Source organism: Salvelinus sp. IW2-2015, unplaced genomic scaffold (assembly GCF_002910315.2).
Source record: "Salvelinus sp. IW2-2015 unplaced genomic scaffold, ASM291031v2 Un_scaffold1046, whole genome shotgun sequence".
NCBI classification, from domain to species: domain Eukaryota; kingdom Metazoa; phylum Chordata; class Actinopteri; order Salmoniformes; family Salmonidae; genus Salvelinus; species Salvelinus sp. IW2-2015.
This window is the reverse complement of record NW_019942701.1, coordinates 102,497-121,901: the sequence shown is the minus strand read 5'-3', so window position 1 is coordinate 121,901 and position 19,405 is coordinate 102,497. Positions and strand designations below refer to the sequence as shown.

General features: G+C 40.8%; 1 protein-coding gene and 1 long non-coding RNA gene across 2 annotated transcripts in view; both read right to left on the bottom strand.

Moving 5' to 3' along the window:
• LOC112069546 (SLAM family member 9) overlaps positions 1-19,405 on the bottom strand; it is a 43,500-nt gene that overhangs the window by 17,230 nt on the left and 6,865 nt on the right. The gene's annotated exons all lie outside the window — the stretch shown is intronic.
• Positions 7,779-8,868, bottom strand: LOC139024118 (uncharacterized). The gene is made up of 2 exons (XR_011475363.1): positions 8,660-8,868; positions 7,779-7,967 (listed from the first exon to the last, which is right to left on the bottom strand). It is a non-coding gene; the product is annotated as an uncharacterized lncRNA (long non-coding RNA).

The window sequence follows — 19,405 nt, the reverse complement described above, 5'->3', positions numbered from 1 at the left end:
GAGAGAGTATGGGCTCAGAGGTCGAGAACCAGGGCTCGAGCTGATGACGAGTTGGAGGGTACTACTGGTGTAATGAGCTGAGCTGTTAGTCGATAACAGCATCCTCACATAGGTATTCCTCTTGTCCGATGGGTTAGGCCAGTGTTTGCAAAAAGTTTTTTTGTGGTTGCGATATGCGTCGTCTGATGGGACCTATTGGGTTCGTAAGCATTGAGTGGGTCTAGGGTTCAGGTTTTAGGTGGACGTGATATGGTCTACTCAGTCTCTCAAAGACTTCATTGATGACGGAGTGAGTCATACGGGGCGGTAGTCGTTTAGCTCAGTTACCTTAGCTTTATTGAGAACAGGAATCCAATGGTTGCCCTCTGAAGCATGTGGGAACAGCCAGACTGGAATACGATGGATTGAATACTGTTCCCTTAAACACACCAGCCAGCTGGTCCTGCGCATGTTCTGAGGACGAGCGGCTGGGGAATGCCTGTTCTGGCCTGCAGCCTTGCGGGGTTAAACACGTTTAAAGGTTTTACTCACCTCGCTGCAGGTGAAGGAGAGCCCGCAGGTTGGGTAGCGGCCGTGTCAGTGGCATGTATGTCCTTCACAGCGAGCAAAAAATTATTAGTCTGTCTGGGCAGCAAGACATCCGGTCCGCGACGGTGGCTGGTTTTCCTTTTGTAATCCGTGATTGACTGTAGGACCTGCCAACATTACCTCTTGTGTCTGAGCTGTTGAATTCGACTCCACTTTGTCGCTATTACGGCACTGAGCTTGTTGATTGCCTTGCGGAGTGATGCTACACTGTTGTATTCGGGCATGTTTCCGGTCACCTCGCCCTGGTTAAAAGCAGTGGAGTTCTCGCTTTCCAGTTTTCACGCGAATGCTGCCATGCAAGTCCAGCGGTTTTGTTTTGGGAATGTTTAATCGTTGCTGTGGGTACGACATCGTCATGCACTTTCTAATGAACTCGCTCACCGATCAGCGTAATTCGTCAATGTTTTGTTGGACGCAATGCGGAATATATCCCAATCCAGTTGATCGAAGCAGTCTTGAAGCATGAGTCAGATTGGTCGGACAGGTTGAAAACAGACCCTGAGCGCGGGGAGCTTGCTTTTTTAGTTTCTGTTGGTATGCTGGAAGCACACAAATGGGAGGCGTGGTCAGCTTTTCCCGAAACGGAGGCGGGGGAAGGGTCCTTATATGCGTCGCGAGAAGTTGTATACAATGATCCAACGGTTTTACCAGCCCTGGTAGCACATCGATATGCTGATATGCAATTAGGGAGTTTTGTTCAGATTAGCCCTTGGTTAAAAATCCCCAGCTACGAATGAATGCAGCCCTCAGGGTGTGTGGTTTCCAGTTTACAAAAGTCAGTTAAAGTTCGTTCAGGCCCATCGATGTGTCTGCTTGCTGGGGAATATATAGGCTGTGTTATAATTCGAAGAGAATTCCACGTTGTAGTAATGCGGTCGACATTTGATTGTGAGGAATTCTAAGATCACTGTGAACCAGAATGGACTTTGAGTTCCTGTATGTTGTTATGATCACACCACGTTCGTTAATCATAGGATTTACACCCCCGCCCCTCTTCTTACCAGAAAGATGTTTGTTCTTGTGCGGCGCGATGCGTGAAAAACCAGCTGGCTGCACCGACTCCGTTAGCGTCTCTCGAGGTGAGCCATGTTTCGTGAAGCCAAGAACGTTACAATCCTGATGTCTCTCTGGAATGTTACCCTTGCTCGAATTCACAAACCTTTTTGATCAAGAGACTGGGGCATGTCGGTAGTATGCTAGGAGTGGAGCAGCGATGTGCCGTTTTCCGAAGCCTGGACCAGAAGACCGCTTCGTTTGCCCCATTTACGGCGTCGTTGTTTAGGGATCGCCGGCTGGGATCAGATCCATTGTAACTGGGTGGAAGGCAAAACACCAGAGATCCGCTTCAGGAGAGTCATATTTCTGGTTGTAACGATGGTGAGTTGACGTTGCTCTTATATTTCAGTAGTTCCTCCTCGACTGTATGTAATGAACCTAGATTACCTGGGGTACCAATGTAAGAAATTAACACAAAAAAACAACAAAATAATGCCAATAAAAATGCAATAATTATTTAAATCATACAATGTGAATTTTCTGGATTTTTGTTTTAGATTCCATCTCTCACAGTTGACGTGTACCTATGATACAAATTTACAGACCTCTATATGCTTGTTTTAAGTAGGAAATACCTGCAAAAATCGGCGAGTGTATCTAGATACTTGTCTCCCCACTACATATATTTAGAGATGTTATTGCAGGTGTAGCGAAATGCTTGTGTTTCTTAGCTGCAACAGTCAGTAGTATCTAACATCATCAAACAAATAACAAAAACAAATTTAAATAAAGAAATATATCAATAGTTAGGACGAGCAATGTCGGAGTGGCATTAACTAGAATGTTTAATTATTGACTATGCATAAGTCACTTTACTATACATCATGTACATACTACCTCAAGTTGGGCCGCCAAGCAGTGCCCCACACATTGGTTAACCGGCTATCTGCATTGTGTCCGCCAACCGCCAACCCTCTTTTAACTTCTGCTCTTCTGCTGGTCATCATATAATGCATAGTCAACTTTACATATCGCATGTACATACCTACCTCAATCAGCCTGACTAACTGGTGTCTGTATTGTAGCCTCACTACGTGGTATATAGCCTGTTTTACTGTGTTTATGTTTTTACTTACCTATTGTTCACATACCTTTTTTTGCACTATTGGTTAGATCCTGTAAATAAGCCTTTCACTGTAAGGTCTACTACACCCTGTGTGTTTGGCGCACGTGACAATAAACTTTGATTTGATTTGGATGACTAGCGGGGTGAACAGGTCGTGGCTCGGGTGTTTTGATGTACTTGATGATATTTTTGGCCTTCCTGTGACATTGGGTGCTGTAGGTGTCTGGAGGGCAGGTAGTTTGCCCCTGGTGATGCGTTGGGCAGACCGCACCACCCTCTGGGGAGCCCTGCAGTTGCTGGAGTGCAGTTGCTTTACCATGCAGGTGATACTCTCAACATGGTGCATCAGTAAAAGTTTTGTGAGGGTCTTCTGACCAACCAGTGGTTCAGGCTCCTCCCCACTGTCTGATTTATATTTGCGGGATTGCTGATGACCTAGTATCGATTTATACGACTGATTGCAATTGTATGGGGTGCCTGCCAACCTAAGGTGCAGTGGGGCACTGTAGGCCTATCACCAGTGTCGCTGACGCTAACTAGTAATGTGGGTAATTTTGCGGGAACTTACTGTACACATACGTGAGAAAGAAGTCAAACAGGTGTAGACCTTTCAGTGAAAATGCTGATGTTACAAGCCCTTAACCCAACAATGCAGTTCAAGAATCAGTTAATAAAATATTTACAAATATACTCAAGTTTTAAAAAATCAAAGTCAATCAAAAACTAACAAGAAATGTACATACAATAGAGCAGGCAAGATAGCAGGCCGGTACTGGACACGGAATCAATGTGTAGGGGTACAGGTTATGTTTAAAACTAATAACTGTGAGGAAAGTGTTTATGCTAGGCATGCTGCACCAAAGCAATGTACCACCAACTCTGATTTGTGTGGCTATAGTCATCTGTGACCAGTTTGCACAGCCCAATCCAAACGACACCAAAAACAGCACACGAGAATGGAGAGACCCACGACCCAGTCCATCATCATCATTCACTTTGATTCTTTCCCTTGAGCGGTGCAGTCTTTCTGGAATTATTAAGAGTAGAGAATCTGGGTCGGTCATCGACCCAATGCGCGAAGAACAGTCTCTCTACACAAAAACTAAACTGAAAATGTAGAAGTGCAAATGAGACCATCATGGAGCAGTGTCGCCCACAAGCCTGGGACCACAGCCTGTTTGGAGGCAGTACAGGGTCTGTATTTCACTAGGCACGAAACAGAATGAAATCAAACTGAAACTGCAAGTGGATATACTGAACTTGTCCTCTAAGAAACATTTGTTGTTTAGTTTTACATGCAAAAGGGGTTTTGTTACGGTCCGCAGCCAATAAATACTACCCGAGTACTTACATCAGGTTAACACAGATCTACCATAACCCTCTTCTAAGAGATCTACCATCCTTCTGTGGGTATTCAGGGCCAACCCTAACCTAAGCATAGCTGACTCAGCTAGTCGAGCGGGTCTATGTTCCAGGGCCCTGACCAAATTGCAGATAATGCATAGTGTTCAACCAATAGTTGCATAGCAACGTCACTTTGCATGCCACGTCAAGACTGCGCTCAGAGCTATATGATATGGTTTGCATTCTTGCCTGACTACATTGCAGCGCCTGCCAGATCTTGCAAAGTTTGGATAGGTGTCTTAGATGATCGGCTAACCACATCAGTATGAGTATAAGCCATGTAATGCCGGAATCACGATGACGTGCCGACACAACCACCTTGGTGTTCATACAAATGCAACGTCTTCAACGTATCAACCAGAGGCAGGACACACCGCACGTGATCGTTTGTAGCTGATAAGTTCAACCACTACCTTGCATGGCCATCCTTTCCAATCTATATCCGTAGGTGTGGAAGTCTGGCAGAATACAGTATAGGATTCTGGGTTGAATGGGAGTGTAGGTTTTTGTTCAAACGCTTTATCAAGCGCACCTAACTCAACTGGTATGATGAGCTGAAATCACGTTAGGTTAGGGTGGGTAATATTATTGTGGAACGTCCAAACAGAGAACCTGTGTTACAAAACGTTGTAAATAACAAGTTGGCCAAAGGAAAACGCGCAAAGGTTGATATTAGGAGGCGAGAATAAGATACCGGGGAGATTGATTATGTTATCCAGAGTGTTGGTGACTGCATCTGGCAACAATTTAATTCCGCTTTTTCTTCTCCGACGTTTACTGTGGCTATATTCAACGGTCGTTRAGTGTTCGTAAATTAATCAGTTATTCTGCGCTCTGGTACACAGACGAGAGTGCTCTGAAATCGGAGTAGATAGCCAGATCGTCGATTGAAAACGAACAACGACTATACTATTTAGCTAAGGATGACGGGAATAATCAAGTCGTTGGGTACTTAGTTTGATTACATATAGTTAATATACTGGCACGTTTGATGTATTAGTAGCCAACTAATGTTAGCTAACATACTGCTGTAATGATATGCTATGTGGTTCGTATGGATAGCGTAGCTGACRAATTTTCAGCCAATATAACGTGTAAGGTAACTTATTTGGAAAGTCATTAATGTATTACATTGMTCAACATTTGTCATAATTAGTTAAAGCAATGAATTTGCCTCCACTCTCGTTGCATATTTTCTTCAAATCTGAAAACGATGTGAAGCCACGCCCGTTTTCTGAGGAATTGCATTATGGGCCTGTCATGCCAAAGAAAGAAAGAAATCAAAGAAAAAATTATATATGTTTTTTATTAACAACAAGTCAATAGAAAAAGTACATGTGGAACACAATTATATATAAAGAATATACAAAGGACATTTGGGCTAGGGGGTACAATATCACAATCAGCTTTTTTGTTGGTAGTGTATTTAATTGTCTTAAAATATAGTTCAATTTATTTTTGCAAGGTAATAAAATGTGGTGTTTTGTTTGTAATTTTACATTTGTGAATATGAAATTTGGCCAAAAGAATAATGAAATTAACTACATAAAATTGTTTCAACTTATTTCTTTATTTTTCATTTTATGTTAATTAAGAATCCAAGCAGCAACATTCTCCTTATTAATTGTGTCAAATCTTCATAAAATAGAGTTGTGTTCAGATTTTTTTATAATTCTAATTTATATCCGTGTTGTACCACTTGATCCAATTTTTTTTTTTTTCCATGATATACTTAATTTGCCAAAAAATATTTACATCTAATAATTGTTTTCTTTGTGTGATGGGTCAATTACAAAAAAGATATCTCAATATTTATATTATACTTTTTTTGATTTCATTTCACTTATTGTGGTTTGTGCAGGTATATATTATGTATATAATTTTATAAGAAACTTCTTAATTTTGTTATACAAGTAGGTCAGTTGTGGGGTAACATAACTTTTTCCCACAGACATTATCAATACAACGCATTCCAATAGGCTGACATAAGGTATGATATAACACTCCACGTTGAAACAAGGCTCAATACTCTATTGTGGTGAATGGATAAAATTTTCGTCTACTGATGAGTCAACAGGGGTAATCGTAGGTATGTTTTGAGGGTCAGGTCTTGACCATTCCTGAAATGATAAAGAAACCACTCTAAAACAATTGCAAAATCTTTAGGTTTACGGAATCTTGAAAGTGATTGAAATTCCTTTAATTAAGTAAAGACCCTTAGATTTACAATTGGGCTCACCAATAGGATATTATTATCGGAACCATATTCTGCTAAAAACAGAGGTATTTTTATACCAATATGTACTGATTATCCATATGTAATTCTGTTGTGTTAGAAAAATTTGCTTCTGAAATTAAGGACCATGACAAGAAAAACTGCTTTCTTTATTATTTCCAAATAATGTCCCATCTACATCATCAAGGTAAGAGATTTCCAGTTGGATATTTGACAGATATTATGCACTTTTCATAAACCTTCAATAGCTTTCAAACCACTTGGCCCAGACTCCAATAAGTGTCATGATGTTTGAAGAATTGCCACAAATTGCACAGGTTTTATTTTCACTGATTGTTGACCTTAATTTCGCTTTGCAAAGCTAATAAATCATGTGGCAATGTGAGCAGTATTCTGTTATTCTAGTTGAATTAGTTAGGAAGAGTAAACAAAGTACAAACTGTTTTTACATTTGAATTTCAATAGCTCCTTGGTCATGTGACCTGACTTCAAAGAAGGTTCAGAATTTACATTCAGTGGACCTACACACTGCACATGCTTTAGTTTGTCAATTTTCATCTCATGATTTTACATGCATTTTTCTAACTTTCTAATTTCAATAGCTCCTTGGTCATGTGACCTACTGGACTCAAAGTCGGTTCAGAATGTCCACTGACTACCCTTCTATATTGCACACCCTTTAGTTTGTCCCTTTTCAKCTCACRCGATTYTACATGAATTTTTCACAATTTTACATTTCAATAGCTCCTTGGYCATGTGACCTACTGACTTCAAACAAGGTTCAGAATGTACACTCAGTGGGCCTACACATTGCACACCCTTTTGYTTGTCCAGGATCGGTGATGATCTGGGGGTGCTTCAGCAAGGCTGGAATCGGGCAGATWTGTCTTTGTGAAGGACRCATGAATCAAGCCAMGTAYAAGGTTGTCCTGGAAGAAAACTTGCTTCCTTCTGYTCTGACAATGTTCCCCAACTCTGAGGATTGGTTGTTCCAGCAGGACAAYGCTYCATGCCACACAGCCAGGTCAATCAAGGTGTGGATGGAGGACCGCCAGATCAAGACCCTGTCATGGCCAGCCCAGACCACCTATTTATAGTAAAACCAGAGAAACTGATACTTCTGCAGTGGTCTCTTAATTTTTTCCATATCCATCTATCCATCTATTTAACAATAGGAACAAGTCAACTCATATCAGTTCTATGATATTTCAAACACAATAATAATTAATATTTTTAGCTGTTTCTGAACTTGGTTTCTGTTGCTAATGATCTATTGTTGGATGTTAGAGCAATTGCATAGCAGCTTTTGTCATTTTATTGCCTTTAAAAAAAAATTGGTCTATTATCTGTTATCAATAGATGGTCAAGGTATTGCCAACCGCCTGTCCAAAAGGCTTGCCACGGTCGGTAGTAGCATAAACAAATGTGAAGAACTACAACCTGAGGAGACACGGTTTGTCCTCACAGCTCCCACAGGCCCTGGTGTATGAGGATGCAGTGCAGGTGGACAGAAATGGCCAGCATGCATTTCGGTCAGCACGGCCTCCCTCTCTTCCTTAGTAAAAGTCACCCTCCTGTGTGGCTGGCCATCCTTCCCCCATAGGTAGATATGATTGCCTAACAAGTTGGAAGAGAAGAGTTGTTGAAATACTAAAGTCTAAGTATATTTGCAGTTGTCTTTCTCTTTCTCTCTCTCTCATCTGTCTTCCACTCACTTCCATCCTTTCTTTCTCACTTTCTTCCTCCCCCCTCTGTGTATTTCTAGCGAAGACACTTAGTTTACACCTATCTATTTGAATGATAAGGTTTAACTTATAGCTAGACACCTCAATATGACAGACATATAACTATATCAGTGGAGGCTGCTGAGGGGAGGACGGCTCATAATAATGTCTGGAATAGAGTAAATGGAATGGCATCAAACGTGGTTTCCATGTGGTTGATACCATTCAACTGACTCCATGTATAGCTAGCGACTAGCTAACGTTAGATGGAAATTGGTTGTACATACTGAAGCTAAATCCGCCCAGTTATCTAATTGAAGTCAACTGCTTAACGTTAACCTGAATTGTGAATTTCTCTGAATGTTGCACCTCTTGTCGAGATCAGTGGCGTCTAAATAGTACTTCGCCTGGTTGGAAAGATAAAAGAAAATCTCCTCGAGGGATACCATTGAAGTGCAAGCTACATACAAACAGAAAGCTGCAATAACAGTTAAAGTAGCTTTCTTGCTAGCTAGCTAACGTTAGCTAAATACAGCTAGCTGGCTACTATAGCTGACTAGGCAGCCTGAGGTAACGTAAACTCACCCCATTCCGTACAAATGTGCGCAACCGCAACATTCAAACGAGACGACAAAGAACACTAATGGGACTGCAGGGACTGTGTTGACTTGAAAATCGGGGGTGTGAACTACGTTTCTATTAATGCGTTGATCGACATGGTAATAGCTCTATAGTATTGGAGTAAAGTTGAAAAAACTAACCCTCCGTTACATCGTGACGTGTCATATCGTAACGTACAGCGCGCATAAAGCAACTATTTCTGTCTTACAATCTCTCTCCACCAGGTGTAGCAGTTCTCTCATCCTTTAAAAACAAGAAATGGACCGTGACAGGGGTAAGAGGGATATCTAGTCATTTTTTGCGTCATCATTGCATGCGATCATCATTCTCAAAGGCGCTGTTTACTTCTAAGATCACTTTAGCACCGCCCTAAAAACCAGATTCAAATTCGACACAAACCTTCAAATAGGTATGTAATGACACATTATATAAACTCTTTATAGTGTTTTATTTACATTTTAGAGGCGATAAGGTGATAAGTTGGACAGATCGAGTGAAAAAAAAGCACTCGATCTGTCCAAGTATTACGTTTTTGGGGCGCTAAAATAAGGGCAATTGTAAGGACCAAGGCGATGTACAAAAGTGAGTGAGTTTACGTTATATAAGAACAGTAACTAGTAACGCCAATCAATAAAAACAGCTTAAATTACATATTCCTATTTAACAATATGTACTTAAGACAAATACATGGTAAAGAAAGTGTGCTTTTTCCAGTCTTTTCTTTCCTCTGAAGCAGCAGGTAGTCAGCAAGTTGTCACAGTCAAAAACACCATCATTGGAGAGCAATTCTGAGGTAATAATTTTGCGAGCCAGTGTTTATGCAGTGAAATAGAACTAGAACTGCCCCCATTCTCCTACGAGGTCAAATTGAGCCAAGCAACCAACATAGCAACGGACGCTTTGGTTCATTACGTAATCTGRTCAGAATATTGCAAGTTCTAGCAACAGCCCTAGCAACAGAAGCTAGAACTCATCGAATCCCATTGTGACGTAGAGTGGGACATTATTTGGCCAGGGAACACTATTTGGCATGACAGGCCCTAAAAGCACAGAAATACTGTCCACTGCTTGTATACTTCGTATTTTGGHGAATGTAGTACAACATCCGGGTACTTTTGGCATACTAACGATATGCATACTATGACCAATAAGCATACTATATACTCAATTTACGTCACAAATAGCACGGTTAGTATGAGTATTAGAACACAGCTAAGGTTTATGAGTGGCGTAGGTTTTGGGGGCTAGTACCTTTCCATTTACCTTCYTACCCATGGGCCAGCCTACACTCAATCATACRAAGGGCTTCTCCTGATTTCAATCAAACCTTGTAACTTCTCCAACATTAGCCCAGCTGTTGGTTATACACACAAACACATGTCATACAAGTCATACAAGTCATACAGAAGAGGGCTAGTGAAACTAACTGATTTTGAGATGCATCCCATTTGCAAAATCCATTATACCTCAGTTGGTGTGTCTGATGCTCCTCCTACAAAGCAGTCGACTTTGGCTTGGTCACAAAATAACCTGTTTTCCTTTAAACAATGATGCAAATAATTCATTATACAAATTATTAGGGATACCGGGAATAGACATTGGCAAGGGTATTACTTAAACCGTTTTGCTCTTTGGGAAGCATACTCTGTAGATTTACTCTGTAGTTTCTTCGTGAATAGTAGTATCCACTAAGAAGAGTATTGGACCATCTTGCTTTACCAGAGCCCAGTTATCCAGTGTGTTGTGGATCCAGACAGGCCTTCAAGGCAACCGTAACTTTGCCCTGTCTGGCAATTCCGTACTTGAATTGGACGAGGGGTTTGGTTTTTGAGAGGCTTGCAATGGTATTGCCGCATAACATTACTACTGTTTGGCAAGGCAATGATAGAATATATATAAGAAAGACTACTGAGGTTGGATAAACAGTGCATTCGGAAAGTATTCAGACCCGTTGACTTTTTCAACATTTTGTTTCGTTACAGCCTTAWTCTAAAATAGATTAAATACTTGTTTTTACTCATCAATCTACACACAATACCCCATAATGACAAAGCAAAAAACGTTTTTGTAAATGTATTAGAAATAAAAAACAGAAATACCTTATTGACATAAGTATTCAGACCCTTTGCTATGAGACCAGAAATTGGTCAGGTAGGAACTTGTTCTCAACTAACTTACCTGGTTAAATAAAGGTGAAATAAAAAATAAAAAGGTGACCAAGAACCCGATGGTCACTCTGACAGAGCTCCAGAGTTCCTCTGTGGAGATGGGAGAACCTTCCAGAAGGACAACCATCTCTGCAGCACTCCATCAATCAGCCCTTTATCCTAGAGGGGCCAGACGGAAGCCACTCCTCAGTAAWAGGCACACGACAGCCCGCTTGGAGTTTTCCAAAAGGCACCTAAAGGACTCAGACCATGAGAAACAAGATTCTCTGGTCTGATGAAACCAAGATTGAACTCTTTGGCCTGAATGCCAAGCGTCACGTCTGGAGTAAACCTGGCACCATCCCTACGGTGAAGCATGATGGTGGCAGCATGCTGTGGGGAGGTTTTTCAGCGGCAGGGACTGGGAAACTAGTCAGGATCGAGGGAAAGACGAACAGAGCAAAGTACAGAAAGATCCTTGCTGAAAACCTGCTCCAGAGCGCTCAGGACCTCAGATTGGGGTGAAGGTTCACCTTCCAACAGGACAACGACGCTAAGCACACAGCCAAGACAACGCAGCAGCGGCTTCGGGACAAGTCTCTCAATGTCTTTGAGTGGCCCAGCCAGAGCCCGGACTTGAACCCAATCGAACATCTCTGGAGAGACCCGAAAATAGCTGTGCAGCGTCGCTCCCCATCCAATCTGAAAGATCTAGAGAGTATCTGCAGAGAAGAATGGGAGAAACTCCCCAAATACAGGTGTGCCAAGCTTGTAGCGTCATACCCAAGAAGACTCGAGGCTGTAATATTTGGGGACCCTATATATATATTTTATTATTCAATTCAGTTTGGTATGAGAACGGTAGCCCCTATCTGCAAAAGAAGGGTGTCTGCGGGAAGCTGAGTATCTTGGCTATTGATTGTTGCCTTCAAATCATTGGTGTGACTTACAACCATACATGGGCACACAAATTTATAAGGGCATGCCGAGCCAGTGACCTAATTTCGAGATGGTTGCTACCTACATTCCGTTAGTGTCGTGAAGCATAAACAAAATAAACACGGAATATGTTGATACACATCAAAGTCCGGGACTCCACAGATCTTATTTTTCTGCCTGTGACCTATCGTTATTGATCACCAGCCCCGAGAGTAAAAATGTTTATTTTACACAACATTTTCACCAAACAGCAAACATCTTACAAGGGATGCTTTGATTTGGTCCGTGTTCGAGCTATAGCTACATGGGGGTATCAAATTAATCCTTAGGTTGGTAGGAACAACAAATCTAGCCTATTACCAATGTTATCTGATTRTGTATGACATATCTAGCTAGTAAGCTATACAAATAAATAATAAACAGAGTYGTACACTCTATATATAACTCCCAGTAATTTATTGGGTAAATCACCAATGTTTCAGCATCACTGTGCCTTCTTCAGGGTGCATTCTTCATGGTGTAGAAGGCACAGTGATCCTGAAACGTTGGTGATTTACCCAATAAATTACTGGGAGTTTATATATAGTGTGCAAATCAAATCAAAGGTATTTATATAGCCCTTCTTACATCAGCTGATATCTCAAAGTGCTGTACAGAAACCCAGCCTAAAACCCCAAACAGCAAGCAATGCAGGTGTAGAAGCACGGTGGCTAGGAAAAACTCCCTAGAAAGGCCAAAACCTAGGAAGAAACCTAGAGAGGAACCAGGCTATGAGGGGTGGCCAGTCCTCTTCTGGCTGTGCCGGGTAGAGATTATAACAGAACATGGCCAAGATGTTCAATTGTTCATAAATGACCAGCATGGTCAAATAATAATAATAATCACAGTAGTTGTCGAGGGTGCAGCAAGTCAGCACCTCAGGAGTAAATGTCAGTTGGCTTTTCATAGCCGATCATTAAGAGTATCTCTACCGCTCCTGCTGTCTCTAGAGAGTTGAAAACAGCAGGTCTGGGACAGGTAGCACGTCCGGTGAACAGGTCAGGGCAACTCTCCTTATGTTCATAGCTTATGTTCATAGCTTATAGTTTATTTGCCGTTAGTCAGCACCTCCACATAAAATAATTTTCTCTCTGTGTGCGCCAGCTCATGTTTTTTATTTGACTATCATGTCTAGCTAGTAAAATGATTTACAGTTGCAGATGTTATACATGTTTGATAACAAGTTACAAATGTGAGGCATGGCGCATAAGTTAGAAGGCGCCAAGCTAACTAGCTAGCCAACTTCAGTCATGTGCTAATGTTTGTTGGTAAACCTAGCATTAGGTGGCAGCTGTTTAGTAGCTAGCCATATCTACTACTTAAAAGAGAAGAGGTTTTACAATCGAGATACAAAAGATTACCAATTGTAAAACCTTTTTTATTTTTAGCCATATATATGGCTACCGGTAGTTGTTTAGCAAGCTAACTTAGCTAGTTAGCTCGCTACATAGCTAGCTAAGTTAGCAAACAGAACAATTATTCAATTTCCCCCCACTGTAGCACAGTAGTATGTTAGCCAGCTATACACAATATGGGGTTCAGTAGATAAACTACAGTGGCTTGCAGGACAAATAACTTACTTAGGCACTGTGTATTTGTCATCTGTCTTCTCGGCTGTTGCTAAGCTTCTAGCATTAGCTAATTCCAACTCTTTGTTTTGAACCGCTATGTTCCGGTTGAAGCCTGCATGGTTGAATGTCACCATTTTAGCTAATAGATGTTCCATCGTGAAATTCGTGTTGATGAGGGGAATCACTTGAAGCCATTGCGTCTGGTCATTTCTTTCAGTTTTGCCCAATGGACTGCTGTTAGTGTCTGCCTCCTTTAAAAAAAATACAGCCTTGGGGGAGGGATGGGGGCCAGACCACAAAACATTGCCCAACATAAGTTGTAGTGTTTCAGACACTTGAAAAACATCTGTCTGCTTGTATATTTAGCAATGAATCTGCTGTTAGGAACATCACTGAAAGACATCCAATAGCTCTATCTGTCACGCCTGCTTCCGCTCCCCCTCTCTGGCGCTCGAGGGTGCCAGGCTACCCTTCATTACGCACACCTGTCGCCATCATTACGCGCAGCTTCGCAATATTGAACTCACCTGGAGTCCATTACTTTGTTGATTGCCCTTCTATATCAGTCTGTTCCTCAGTTGGTTCCCCGTGTCAGCATTTGTGAGGTTCTGAGTTATACACTATAGCCCTTACCATATCATATGTGATGGAATATTATTTGCTGTTGGCTTGTGTGGGTGTATGTGTTATGCAACATAGCTGACTTGAGACATTGTTAACAGTTTCAGGGCCATGGGCCTTTCTCACGATGGAAAAATACAGAATAACATGAAGACAGGAACTGTGCAATGAGTTGGGGGGGCACATTCAGAACGTAGTGTTGCGAGAACAAACAGTCTTTTGTTAGATAACAGGAGCCAGGTGCCTGATAACTGTATATTCTACACAACTACAACGACTGACCGCTGGAGCGCCCGGGGGCTGGTACCAGCTCGTGTGCCAACAATCGGCGATAGGCTGGGTGAGTCTAAACCACGCCCAGTCTCTACTCTGTGACAGGCCGGCTCGGAAGCAGGAACTACCTCTGTCAGAGTATATTATAATATCTTTGTCAGGAACAAGTCAGTTCTCTGTCTTATCCTGCGTGATGATACATTGAACCCGTATATACGAAAATTGCATTTGCCATTTATTGCTTAGTTAATAAAAAATTCATAGCATACAATCGGTGACTCATTGTCATACTTATCCTGATACCAGATTGAATTGACGCAACCATAACACATTATTGTCGTTTTGTTCCCCCTGTCCAGACACTGTTCTTGTTTTGATGTCTGTTTTCCAGTAAATGTTCACTCCCTGTACTTGCTTCTCGTCTCCAGCGTTGATCCTTACATTATCGAACAAGGCCAACCATATCTACACCCACAAAAACTTATAGTGCGAACAGTGTACAATAGAGACATTGCGAAATGCCACAAAGCAGGACTACATATATTTTTTGATCTTGCCCCCCCCCCTCAATACACCAGAAACCCTCATAGGGTGTATCATTCAGCGAATGAAGCCCTGTCCTGCCTTCTTCCTGGGAAATTATGTGTGAAACAAATCTCACTGTCCTAAAAATGCCTCAGACACGATAAAAACAAGCCCAGATTCCCCAAGGGGGAAATTCTCCTTTAATACAATTCTATTCTAACTCAAAAATATAAATTGCTTGTATATTCTCCGTCATGTAAGCTACATATTCATTATATATCAGGGAATCTAATGGAATAAACTCCCATTTAGTCCAAAGTATCCATAAATATTGTACTTACTGTCCCTCCAAAGTTATCAATATAATCCACAACTTCCTAATGATAGATCACGTTGGGGTCACCATTTCTTGTAGTGGGCAGTAATATTTTTATGTGCATATACAGTATATTATATATACCTCATATGACTCGTAATAAGACAAGCAATTAGCCTATGTCATGACTCTCCTGTGAARATCTGAAGGATCAGGTTTGTTAGGATTTATGTTTATGCACTATAGCCTGTTAGCATATTGTTTGAAGATGAATATTGTTTTGTTACACACACACACAAACAATACAGATAGGTGTGTAAGGACTGACCAACACAGGCCATAAAAGCTGTGGTCAGTCTGGAGAGGGGAGGGGTGCATCTCTCTAGGCCAACCAGGAGGTTAGATTACTGGACAATACCATATTAGGAACTGTTTCAATGTAGAATCGACAGACACAAGACGGATCTAATCTACGCAACGACCAGATGCGGACATCTGAAAGAAGGGGACCAGTCTGAGTAACGGTGATAGGCTGAGCAAAGTCTAAACCGCTCTCAGCCTCTACTGTGATAGGCCAACAGACGCGTTGGAACTACGTCATCACGGTATAAGAACAGCTGTTTACGTACTTCCTGCCAGTTCCCTGTTTACCCTGCGTGGTGATACAGCGAACCCGTATATACGAAAATTGCATTTGCCATTCATTGTTTGCGGTAATTAAACATAATTAAAGAAAGTTAGCAGACCTTGCTTTTTATTTATCCTGATACCGGATGTGTTACACGCAGCGTTCACAGGTTAGAGTGGGTCCGCTTTACAGCGCGCTCTCTCTCTCGCAGAGCGGGAAGTGGGCTGTTTTATAACGGTCGTAAATACCGAAACTTCTTTCCCCAAAATGAAAGTTKAGAATCCCTTTGTTAACACAGAGAAAGACTTTACAGTACGGTAACCTAGAAAGGTTGAATAATGTAACAATATTTCTGTATTCCAACCTGTTGGAATGGTCCRTGGGTATTTAAACAATAGTCATGTCCAACATTTACTGTGTGGTGATATCATTAAAGACGCTATAACGGAAACATTGTAGCTTTCACAATGTATTTGTCAGATTTACATCTAAATGTTGTGGAAATAATATGATTAAATATAAAACTATTTGTGAGAAGATGAAATGTGATTGTAGCCTCCTAAATGAGAATTGTCTTTCATGTAAAGTTTTACCCAGTCAGTAACCACGYCCACATGAGCACAGACATTGGGACAAAAGGGACGGAACCGCCCTCCAACGCGAGTGCTTATAAAGGACTCCTGACAAAATTTACATTCGTCAAAAACGAAGGGACGGGAGTTCCCACGTTGAAATGGCAAATAAATCTACAAACTAAAGACCAATTATTCAGGCTGCAGCTGTTTAAGTACTTTAGTCTGGTAAACACATCTGATCTAAGAACAATGGTACTCTGAAAGATCCATTCTCAATAACATTTCCGAATGGTACTCTGACGTATCCATTATAACAAGCTACAACTACGAAAGATTTTGATCTCTGGTGGACAAACCAGAGACTTTCTGTTGGCAATCTATCCAGCAGATGGACCGGCGACCAAAGAGAGAGACAACAAAGGCATACACTCGTAAATATGATTATTGTAAATATATAAATTGCAATTTATTTTCAAAGTAGCGGTTGTTCATGTTCAAATTATTAGCATTCATATGAGTGTAGTTATCAACTCTGAGTTTCCCGCTCTTGAGCTGTCCCCACCCCTTTCCTTTGTCTACCAAGCCGTCATATCGGTTTTATCCACTAGGGACTTTTCTTTGTGTCATGTTAGTAACCAATGTATGTCCTACTGTGTGTGTTTGTAATTCTGTGATTGGTTAGTTAGTTAGTAAATAAATAATTAAGCCAATTTGTATATTGCTGATTCATGATTTATGCTAGGGTTCGTGCAGATATCCAAGGGTTTACGGCGTTCAGGAATGAGACTGATGAGGTAAAAATACATTAATAGAAGACAGTAATCGATAAGATTTGAAAATATCTGAAGAGTTAATTCAGGACATAGAGACTCTTTAAACACTTTCCCGYAGTGCCCCGACTTCCTAGTTAATYAAGGTTTACATGATTAGTTTAATCACATAAGGAATAATTACACAGAGATTTGATAATATAACAGTCTTCACATTTAATGATAGTCACGTTACGACACCTATTACATTGTTTATCTGACTCCATAAAGATGATTAGCAATATGCAAGAGACTATAGTACAGTTACTGTATTAGGCAATGAAGACATTTATGAGAATGGAATTCTAAATACAAGTGTATTTAATTACTATGCAAAATGTATGGATTCACATACAGTACAAAGCGTTAACAAGCATTATAAGGCATTATTGTAAGCATGGTCAGAGAGGGACGGTAGTCTCCCACCATGGTTGGGTGGTTACCAGGCTGGGTGTGGGGATGTCCCATCTCACTGTAGATGGTGGGTGATGCTGGACCTGGAGACCTGTGATGCTGGACCTGGAGACTGTTACTTGGATTCTGGAGAATAAAGACATTCAGTAACAACTTCGCTATGAATTTATGAATGGTAACCCAGGTATAAAACAAGGTCTGTAATGACATTAAATCAATACATTTAATATTTCTCAGTAGTTAAATGCTCTATAATATAGCAATATTAATTMATTAATTTAGAATTTATACATTTTTCATTAGCTGCAATTTTTGTTTTACTGTATGTCATCAACAATGACACAGTGAAGTTTAAATATCTGGGAAGGCTTTTCTCTRGGAATGGTGACATCCTATGACGGTGYCACGTTGAAAGTCACTGAGCTCTTCGGTAAGGCCATTCTACTGGCAATGTTTGTCTATGGAGAATGCATGGCTGTATGCTTGATTTTATACACCTGTTAGCAATGCGTGTGGCTGAAATAGCNTAAGGCCATTCTACTGGCAATGTTTGTCTATGGAGAATGCATGGCTGTATGCTTGATTTTATACACCTGTTAGCAATGCGTGTGGCTGAAATAGCTGAAACCACTAATTTGAAGGGATGTCCACATACTTTTGTATATATAGTGTACCTTAATAGAAAAGGACTCAAGTAAAAGTGAAAGTCACCCAATACATTTCTACTTGAGTAAAAATCTAAAAGTATATGGTTTTAAATAAACTTAAGTATCAAAAGTAAATGGAATAGCTAAAATATACTTAAGTATCAAAAGTAAACATCTTTAAAAATTCCTTATATTAAGCGAACCAGATGGTGCAATTTTTGTGTTCTTTATTCATGGATAGCCAGAGGCACACTCCAACACTCAGACAAAATGTACAAACAAAGCATTTGTGTTTGGTGAGTCCCCCAGATCAGAGGCAGTAGAGACGACTAGGAGTGTTCTCTTGATAAGTCTGTCAATTGGACAATTTTCTTGTCAAAATGTAATGAGTACTTTTGGGTGTCAGGGAAAATGTATGGAGTAAATTATATATATATTTATATAGGAATGGACATCATTTTATTTACGAACATAGTGGAGTAAAAGTAAAAGTTGACAAAAATATATAAAGTAAAGTACAGATACCCCAAAACACTACTTTAGTAGTACTTTAAAGTATTTTTACTGAGGTACTTTACACCACTGGCTATCTTACCACAACTGTAGCATAATCTGTGTTTATAAAAKAAATCAACCACATAGAAATACAACAAATATTTAAAACTAAGATCTTCAGAATCGTTCACGGTTATCAACAGTATTCACAATAGTTTTATTAATATCACGATGTTTCTGAAATAAGAGCGATCTTGCAGAAGGAACAGTGAGCTTACCTTTGTTTAGCTTTCACCAACGAATCAGGGCGCATACAACAAAGATGATGATGATGACAGGACTTTGTATCCGGACTGTGACAGCGTAGTTGTGGTCTGCTTCGTCCCGCTCTTGGAAATACAATCGCAAAGTCAACAAAGCATATTATGTGTGTGTGTGTGTATGCGTGCACGGGTTCATGTCTTACTAGATTTGGATACACAAATAGTTTTGATCTCCTTGGTGTCGTTGGCCCAGCTGACTTGGTTGCTGTGGTTACAGATGATGGAACCCCCTGCCACATAGACAGAGAGCAGGGGGACAGTGGAGGTCTCAGCCCCTCTACTCTCTCCTCCCACCTGAGAGCAGGTGCTGTTGTTACAGCTGGAGGTGACAGAGGTTTTCTGACCTCTGCAGGTCACTGTCACGTTACAGATGGCATTGATGAAGGAG